We start from the raw sequence: 10,434 nt of genomic DNA on the forward strand, positions 1-10,434 counted from the left end.
TTCCGTCCCTTTTAAGATAATATCCAGGTAATTTTAACTGAAACCAGTTACAAAGACGCTTTTCACCGTGAATTCTACTTAAATTGGCTAGTCTGATCAGAAATGCATTAAATTAAATTATTTAGCTTGGTTTTTTCATTTTTTACACAAAAATTAAAGTAACTTCTTAAAATAAGAAGCAACACAAAATGTTAATGCAGTTCCAAAAAAAGAGAATTTTTATAATAGTTTAATGGTAAACAAATACAAAAATTATATCATTTGACTATTTAATTTGTGCAGATATTGTTCCTAAACCTAATTTTAGACTAACAAGATAGTATATGAGGTTTTGATGAGTTAGTTATTAAATTTCACAGTAAAATGCACTAATAATGTTTTGCAAACCAACCATCACCATGTCTTTCCCATGACAAGGGGAAAGAAAAGGGTCAAGTGGGCTTGCCTCAATGAATGACTAACTACTAATGACTTGAAGGAGTATGAATATGTAGACAGCCGAACACGGCAAACAAAAGCATCACCGGGCAACGCAGAGGAATGCATGTGTCAAGTCTCCTTTGTGCCACAGTCTGCCAGAGTGATATGACCTGGGAGTCAAACACAAGCTGACTTCTTCTCAAGAGCTTTAGGGGCTGCCTGCATTGTGAGAGCAGCTATGAATATTCATTACACAGAGTGTGAATAAAAGACTTCGGCTTTAATTTTGGACAAACTTGACCGGAGATTTATGCGGCAGGGCACTAAACAAAATCAAGAAATGTTCACTGACAGAGAGTCAAGAGCAGACAGCCCTCGAAAACAAAATTTCCATGAAAACATTTAATTTATTTATCTCTCATAAAAGTTAAACATACAAACACAAAAAATAAACATGTTAGCTTTTCTTTGTGTTTACTTTTATGCATGTCCAACCAAACACTTTAAATTTCTTCACTTTAAGAAATAACTGTCCCATAAGTTCTGTAAAAAGCATGAAAAAAAGTGAGCCAGACAGGAAAAGTTTTGAGGTGACTAAACACACACATAAAAAAAACAACCAGACCCTTCATTCCAAAACCTTTACCAGGAGATGACTCAAGAATAAGTACATCATCAGTCAGCTGGACTTAGAGATGTGTTAACAAATGACTTCTAAACATGACTAGCAAACCCCCAAGATAAAAATAACTAATATACATAAGATATTGGCTGGAAACTACAACTACAAATGAGAATGCTATAAAAAATAGACAATGCATACAGTAGATTGCAAACAACCACACATTTATTTTTCAACTAAAATCCTATACATTCAGAAACAGATACAACCTCCAGCAATAGGGAGCATATAACAGCTCATTACATAAAAAAACTACACTGTCAGAACAAAAAAAGAACAAAATATATATATATATATTTTTTTTTCAAAATAATTGTTCGGAGTGTCATGTGTGTAAAAGAGATGCTCACGTTCACAAAATCCATGCAAGACACTCCCTTAACATTAAACTTTGATTATGCATGAGATTATGCAAGTATCTGGCAGACGTGAGTGTCTCTTTTATCATAAACCCTTTAGACGCGTCTGCAGCAGGCACTTATTTTGACAAGACACGTGATGCACACAGAATCTCTTCAGACGCAGAACACATATTTTGAAAAAAGGAACCACACACATGATGGGCTACATACATGTTCTGAATTTCCGTGGGATAGTTACCGAATTTTTTGCTCATTTTTCCGTGGCATTCTCACGGATCTCCGCATTTTTACGTGGACCTGCCCTGGACTGTCTTTTTTCGTGGCATTCTCACGGATTGGTTACTCAAACGCTTTGTCCCATTTTCTTACCATTGTCGCTTCGGTTCAGCGTCAGATTTACATAAAATGACATCCTTACCCAAACCCAACTCTAACCCCAACGCCAGGCGACAACTGTTTAAAGTTTAGAAAATATAAAAGAATAAAGCAGAAAAATAGTAAAAAACAAAACTTAAAGTGACATACTAACGCAAACACCAAATCTAACCTTAAACCAAAGCGACAATGGTTTGAAAATAGGAAAAAGCATAGGAAATATGTAGAGATCCATGAGAATGCCATGGAAAAATGAGCAAAAAATTCCGTGACTATCCCATGGTACTTTGCGAGATCATGTTGGTTGTGAAGAACTTCGCATCGAGTGTTCTCAAATAAAGAAGTCACCAGCCGCCACTGCTAGAGACCATTTTTACTGACAGTGTGTATTAAACCAGCATGCCAATTAAAATTTTTCAGTATACTGTATTTGTGTGTATGAGTTATGTAATACTTCTACAAAGAAACCACTTGTTTATCTTGGCAGAACTTCTTTAACTATTGAGTACGTTTTTTTAATTTTTGGAGCAAGTCCTTGGCCACACAAAATAGATGATTAATGACTTTGCTCTGTTTAGTGTGCAAGCACAAGACACTTATGTTCAGAGGAACATTTGTCTTCAACAAATGAGGAGCTCGAGCCATTGAGATGCCCTCACAAAGCCGAGGACCCTTTCATTCACGGGCCATGTGCGATGCAGGAGGCTTGAATTATCTTCTGCACTCCCATCGACCCCCCCTTCCGCCCTTCCACCCTGTTCCACGCAGCCATCAATACAAAGCACTTCACGCCAGGAGGTTGGCCCTTTACTCTGGGGGTCACAGATCTCTAGTGAGACCACTGCTGCAGGTCATTCAACTCTTCCACCCCTCGACACTCTCTCGTCACCCTCGTCCCCACCTCTCGCCAAAAACGCAAATACAGAGGCGGCCCTCCATTGTGGGTTCCGCTGAATCTGTCTGGCCCTCAAAAGCTTTGTTAACAGTGCCGGTCCTACACGAATCCTTTTACTAGAGCCGCTGTTGCGGGATGTGTGCCAGTGACATATGGCGAGTAGTTAACGCTCTCTTAATGCAACTTTAACCAAACTAGTCGTGTTTCTGAATCATGAATGGCTTTAATGTTTGTAAATTTATACTGAAATTGATTGTAAAATTCTGTCATCATTTACTGTCACACATCTTCCTTTGTGTTCATCAGAACAAAGAAATTTATACAGGTTTGTAACAACATGAGTAAATGATGAGTGAATTTTCACTTTGGGTGAACTATCCCTTTAAGAAACCTTTTCCAATATCTTATGAACCTTTTATGAAAAAGAAAGGTTCTTCAGATATTAAAGGTTCTTTATGGAACCATGCAGCCAAAAATTGTTCTTCTATGGCTTAAAGGTCACGTTCTTTCGGATCCCATTTTTTTAAACCCAGTTAGTGTGTAATGTTGCTATAATAGCATAAATAATACCTGTAAAATGGTCAAAGCTCAAAGTTCACTGCCAGGTGATATATTTTCTTTAACAGAATTCGCCTTTCAATACAGCGAACGACTGGTTTGGACTACAGCCCTCTACTTCCTGCTTAATGACATCACTAGAACAGTTCTTTGACTAAACTCCGCCCACAGGAATACGTCAGTCGCAAGCTAAGCTACTATCGAATCACAACACACTAAACAAACTACACAATCAGAACTCGTTACGTATTTTTGAAGGAGGGACTTCATAGAACAAGGAAGACATCAGCCCGGTTTGAGGACAGTGAAAACAGCGGTACACAGATAAGTAAATTGTGTGAAAAATACAGTTTTTTACATGTGAAACATGAACATATGTTATATTGCGCATTGTAAACACAATCAAAGCTTCAAAGACACAGAAAGAACGGGACCTTTAAATCTCAAGAGTTTATCGCAAACTAAGATCTGACATTCTGATTATGGACATCACAACAGCAAAGTGGACCAGCTCATAGCATCCCGAAGGCTGTTATAATGTAGGCTTACTGTTCATTATTTCACTACATGAGTACAGAAATGGTCAAAAATTGGTTCTTATAGCTGTCACTGGGGTAGTACCCTTTCAAAAAGTACACCTTTGTACCTAAAGAGTTCATACTAGTACTAAAAAGTCGGCTTGATCTCACGAGAATATGTATATATTTTACAAGTTGGCTGATTTGTATGTATTATGTACGAAGTTAATCATGCAAAAAATGAATGATGATTACTATAAAAAACAATAACGAAACCGCACCTTTAACCCCAACTTCAAAGAGGCAAAGGCAAATTGTACAAAAATCTATGAATGTGATCATATGAATTAATACAAATTAGCCACCTTATTGTATCGTCATGCATTGCAAAAGTACATATTGGTACCAAATGCAATGAATTTTTTATTATTTTTTGGGATACTTTTACGAATTTCCGCGTTTTTTCGTGACCGTATCACGAATTTCTGTTTACGTGTCATTGTCACTTATTGGTTACTCAACTGTTTTGTCTGATTTTCTTACCATTGTCGCTTTGGTTTAGGGTTATATTTACATAAAATGACACCAAAACCCAACTCTATAACCCTTACGCCAGGCGACAATGGTTAAAAAATCAGAAAATGTACAAAAATAAATCAGAAAAAATAGTATAAATCAATATTTAAAGTGACATGCTAACACAAACACCAAATCTAACCCTAAACCGAAGCGACAATGGTTTGAAAATAGGAAAAAGCAGTTGAGTAACAAATACGTGACAATGACACGTAAACAGAAATTCGTGATACGGTCACGAATAAAACGGGACAATTCGTGATACGGTCACGAATAAAACGTGAAAATTTGTGATAAAAATATAATCACAAATTCACGTGACTATATGTACGTAATTTCGTGAGACTGGGTTAAAATATCTGTAACTAAATGGTACATATTAGGACCTTTTAAAGGGTACTGCCACAGTGACAGCTAGGGAACATCTTTGACAATTTTTTTTCTGACACTGTACCTTTCAAAAGTTTGACAACCTTGGACTAAAATGTTTCTTATAATCCTATTAATCTGAAGGTGTATGTTTAAATATTGAAATTAGTTTTGTAGACAAAATATAATTGTGTGTCAACAAAAATTTCTTTCATTAGAAAATTACAATTTTATTTATGATTTTTTTAAATGGGCGATTTAGACTTTTTTTTTTTAGAAAAAAAACTGCCAATAAGAGCCCATTGGATGGCGATTTCTTCATTACTATTTAAAAAACTTTCTAGGAAGAGACTTAAGGAAGTTGGACATTTTGGAAATTTCAGGCAAAGAGCAAAAGTTTTACAACATAATTCTTATGGTTACAGTTATATTATTACATAGTTTATATCCCAGTTTTGATGAGATGTCTCTAAATGTTTGCCATATAAATAAATAAATAAACATAAAATATTGATCCAAGTTTAAATTACTTTATTATGCGAGAAGAAATAGTGGGAACAAAGTGATGCAACCGACATGAAACTGGCAAACATACTGTATGAACGACATCATCAGTTGTTTGTGACAACACAAACAACAACACAAAATAAATCTGACCACAGAGGCCTACTTCAGTTAACCAAACAGTTATATGTTTTCAAGAGAGGCATCTTTATTTAGCACCTTTTAACTGTTTTCAACTTATAAATGCTGTTTCTTTGATCTGCTACTTGATTAACAGGGTCCATTCGCTTTCTTAATCTAGTAGTATTGAGTGCTTAAGTAGCAGGCAAAGCCTTAAATTAGTCAGCAGTGTCAGAGGAATGATAAATCTAATGTGTGTCAGTGAAGAGGCCCAATAAAGAGGATGGCACACATTCATATGCATGTGTTTGTATGCTCAGCTTGATTGGAATGCTGGGCTGGCGTCAGAACAAAGGAATTAAAGGAACAAAGCACTTAAATCCGAGGAAGGCAAGTGTCAGGGTGGCAGTAGGAAGGGGGTGATGGGAAGAACGTGGATGATTGAAAGAAGTGTGGGAGACTCTACACACAATAAGACCCCTGGTGCAATAACCATTGGTACCCTGCGCTCCCTTTAACACACACACACATCACACGTAGTGCAATTGGCTGCACGTTAAAGAGGCGACAGCTGAGCTCTCTGGTTTTTTTCTGCATGGCACACACACACTTTTTTGCTACACCCGAAACACTTGTCACACAAACAGGAACTTCTGTCACCTTGTTTACATTTTACATCTCACTTTGACCCCAACTGGAGATCTAGATGGGAGGCCAACTTTAGTGTGGTCCCAGCTGTAAACGTGAGCATGTGTGTGTGTGGATGTGCATCTGTGTAAATTCTGTGGTCGGTGTGACTTGTTCATAAAAGCAGTCTTACTTGAATGATCGCATTAAAATTAATGCAACAATTTACATCAAATAAACATGCTGTTCTCAGTATCACAATAACTTCAGAATTGTGACTTTGTTTATAATAAGGCTACATTTATGCATTTATCCAAAGTGACTTCAATTCAAGGAATTCAAGCTATATATTTTATCAGTAGTGTTACCAGGAAATCAAAACTATGACCTTTGCGCTGGTAGTGCAATACTTTATCAGGGTTTTTTGTTTGTTTGTTTGTTTTTATAACCTTTATCATCGACCATAATTAGATTCGATTATCAAATACTGATTTTATAACCAGTGTTGGGGAAAGTTACTTTTAAAAGTAATGCATTACAATATTAAGTTACTTCCAAAAAAAAGTAACTAGTTGTGTTACTTAGTTACTTTTCATGGAAAGTAATGCTTACGTTACCTTTTTAGTTACTTTTGCATTACTTTTTCTTGGCTGAGGCTTGATCTTTTTCAGGCCTTGCAGGTATTTTTTATGACTGAAACGTTCTGCATTCAGAAATTGCATATTTCATCACAAAAATGTCGAGCTCTGGCCTGCCATCTCAGTTTGTGACTCAAACTGTTCCTACGTTTAGTTTAATTCCGTAAATATTTTTTTATTGAATTAACTTAAGTTATAAAGTAACTTGCATTACTTTTTTTAAAAGTAACTCAAATATTAATGTGTACATTTACAAAGTAGTGCCTTACTTTACTCGTTACTTTAGAAAAGTAATATTATTACGTAATGCACGTTACTTGTAATGCGTTATCCCTAACACTGTTTATAACTTAACAGAGAAATATTTTAAGAGCTATTGATTGTCAAATCACGGCCACATATACATTTTAAAATCTCGGCCCAATGTCCAAATGCTGCCAATTATTTTTTACTTGTCTTCTTTTATTTTATTCTTTTTTACTTTTTGGATTTTATTAAGGTCGGTGATTTACTATAACATTGGTAATATACATTTTATTTGATGCTCGCTAGATGAAACATAGTGCTCTCTCTCTATCCCTGTCTCTCGCTCTCACTCGAATCAAATGCACTCTCTCACTCCATGTCTCAGTTTCGCCTCTCTCTCTCTCTCTCTCTCTCTCTCTCTCTCTCTCTCTCTCTCTCTCTCTCTCTCTCTCTCTCTCTCACGAAACAAAGAGCAATGATAAAAAGAGAAATACACTCATATGTACACACTGATAAGTATATTATCTTCAAGATCACACTGATGAAAGCTCATTGCTCAAACTATTATGAAATCAGCAGTGTAGGGTCCAGCATCTCTTATCTGTGCATGATTTTATATATTATTGGCAACTATTGCCCCCTTCTGGACACCGACTTACATAACACACGATAGTTAACTTGTGTGTACATGACTTGAATTCGTTATTGGAAAGAAAACATTGTCAAAAACAACTTTGATATAAAAACAGTCATTAAATTTCACATAACACATTCTTACTCAAATTGAACACTAAAAGGTTTTGACAGTGCAGATAACATATACCCCCTAAAAGCGGACTTTAAACCGGTACTGTCAAGAAAAGCTATTAAATTGTTTAGTTTCACATCGCCGCTTTTCTCTAATTTCTCTAATATGTACAACGTATCATATTTGCACCGTTTATGATTACACCAAATAAATGTATATTTTTAACTTCATCAGGCACTTACAGTCACGTTGTTATTATCGATGCGTTTTTCTGCTTATATTATTTTATATTTTTAACATATGTCTTTAAACCACAAGATTAACCCAGCCTGTGATCACGTGACTACCTCCTGGAAACGTTTGCAGTATGTCGCTGTCAGCCTGTCCACGCTGCTTGTGTTGTCACCGTACCGTCCACAGGTGATTTAGGTAGGTCCATACAAACTCTTCGTGTCAAATACATGCATTTATCACTCTGGCTATAGTACTAATATAAACATGAACGTTTAAGATTTTATATCGTTACGTTATGGTGTTTAATTTGTATTAAAGGTTAAACTAGCAGGTGCTGTCACGTCCGGTTCGTGTACTATGTGATGAGTGTACACACAAGACTGTTCTCAAAGTATTATTATAACCGTAATTGTCTTCAAAATCGTTTTACTTTTGCTTTCGATGCAGTATGTATCATCATATATGAATATACTAACGTTAGTTAAAATATCACACTGTAACATTTTAAAGATGAAAATGATATAAGCTAACGTTACCTTTCTTTTTATATAGCCGTGTCACCATTAGTTCAACAATTGTTTTTAAGTTCTTTAACACAAGTTCACTTTTTAAGCGGAAGTAGCTGTCTAAACTTAGTTACCAACCATAGACATCTGGTTTTATTTTTTGTTAAACCATAGTAAAGCACAGCTTTACTATTGTCTCACTATTGGTTACATAGTTTAACCTAGATATTTGTAGTTAAACTGTGGTAATACTAATGATGTAATCAATGTGCCCAAAAACTATGGTTACTTAGCTTTTACTATAATAAACCATGGATATTTTCTGAATAACAACAACGTCTTGACTATCAAAAGTTATTTATTGATATGATCATACAAGATAACAGGTAAACATTGAACAACAGCTCAAACATTGCAATGTATCTTATAAATAATGGCTGGTTTATAACTACTGAATTGGGTTGTTGATTCCTGTTATGCATCAAGTTTTTTAAATTTTGCATATTTTAAAAATGTAAAGTTTTTTGTTCAGAGTTCATAAAGCACTGCACTGTAGCATCTGAAAGAGTTTGATGAACTGTAATCCATCCTGTTATATTCATCTGATTGTTTAGAATAGACTTTAAGTAAAGCGTTTTTTGTCAATGTTTGACAATTGTAACACCCAAATAAGCAAACAGTGCTTGGTCTGTATAAGCATAATGCTTGTGTGTATTCATATATTTGGCCTCCACGCAGAACACAAGACGTGTCTTGTTTAACTTTATCCTTTTAGATTTATTAGATGATTCCAAGAACATTAGTGTGGACCAATATGGACCCTGTCTGTGAAATCCAATCTAAAGTCTCATGATCTAATTTTGAGTTTAAGAGCATCAAAGTTTAAATTGATTTCATGACCTTACTCAGTCAATATATAAATATAAATATATCAAGTTTATATTTTCACAGAATTTTCTTATCTAAGATGATTTAGGTTTCCCAGGCAGGGGTTATCCTAGTCGCAGACTAAAATGCATGTGTGAGCTGACTAAAATGCATGTTATAAAACGGCCCATTTTGGTTCTTCATTCTGATTGGTTGAAACACGTTCTAAGCCGCGATAAAATACCCTGGTAACCCCAAGGTTCAGACCGCATTGCATAAGTAAGTAGGTTTTAAAAATGTCAAGCATGAAAATGTAAAAATTGCTTAAATTTACTTTTTTTCCCACCAGACATTGAAAAACAAAGTCTGGAGTAAATTGGAACATTAATTTAAAAACTTTTACTTATCATTTAACACTTTTTGTAACATAATTTAAAAAATTAGTCCCAAAAAAATCTCATTACCGCAACACTCAGAAAACATCAACATTGACATATTTTCAAAATGACATGACAAACATGAAAGAACATAATTTGGAGATTCTGCACATGCATTTAAAATCAAAGTATTATGCTTCTATTAATTAAATTAACATTTAATAAGCGTCTGTTGCGGTAATGATAATCAAAATGTCGTGTAAGCATTCTGACAGGACAATATTTCAAATTAACTGTAAAAAAATGTTCTTACCTGGTAGCCATCTTGAAGTAACTGGTCCATGTGCTTGGTCACTCAAAATCAAACTTTATTAAAATTCTGTATGTGTGCTTAAACTGTTCTCAAAAAGTGTTGCGGAGGATGAGAACATCAGGCATGGACACATCATTTTCCTAATTTTTCTTCATTATTATTATACATGAATATTCAGTAAATATTTTTTCTGTCATCTAAAGTAGTCTAGCAAAACATCCATTTATTTTTTTCTTAATATTTTTGTGTTAATTTGATTAAATTACAACATTACGCATGTTCAAACACAGCCGGACACATTGCGGTAATGAGAATTTCAGCAGAAAATGAGATTAAATTTCCAATTATAAATTCTTCTGTTGAAATCACACATTGTGCAAGGTAGAACACAGTATTGTGTTAATTCTGATGCTTTTTAATGTTACTATAATACACATTTTAAAGCTAAAATCATTAGTGCCGTGGTGTTTCAATGGTTTAGTGAGAATCACCCACGTAC

The sequence above is a fragment of the Misgurnus anguillicaudatus genome, chromosome 8, assembly GCF_027580225.2.
Source record: "Misgurnus anguillicaudatus chromosome 8, ASM2758022v2, whole genome shotgun sequence".
NCBI lineage: Eukaryota > Metazoa > Chordata > Actinopteri > Cypriniformes > Cobitidae > Misgurnus > Misgurnus anguillicaudatus.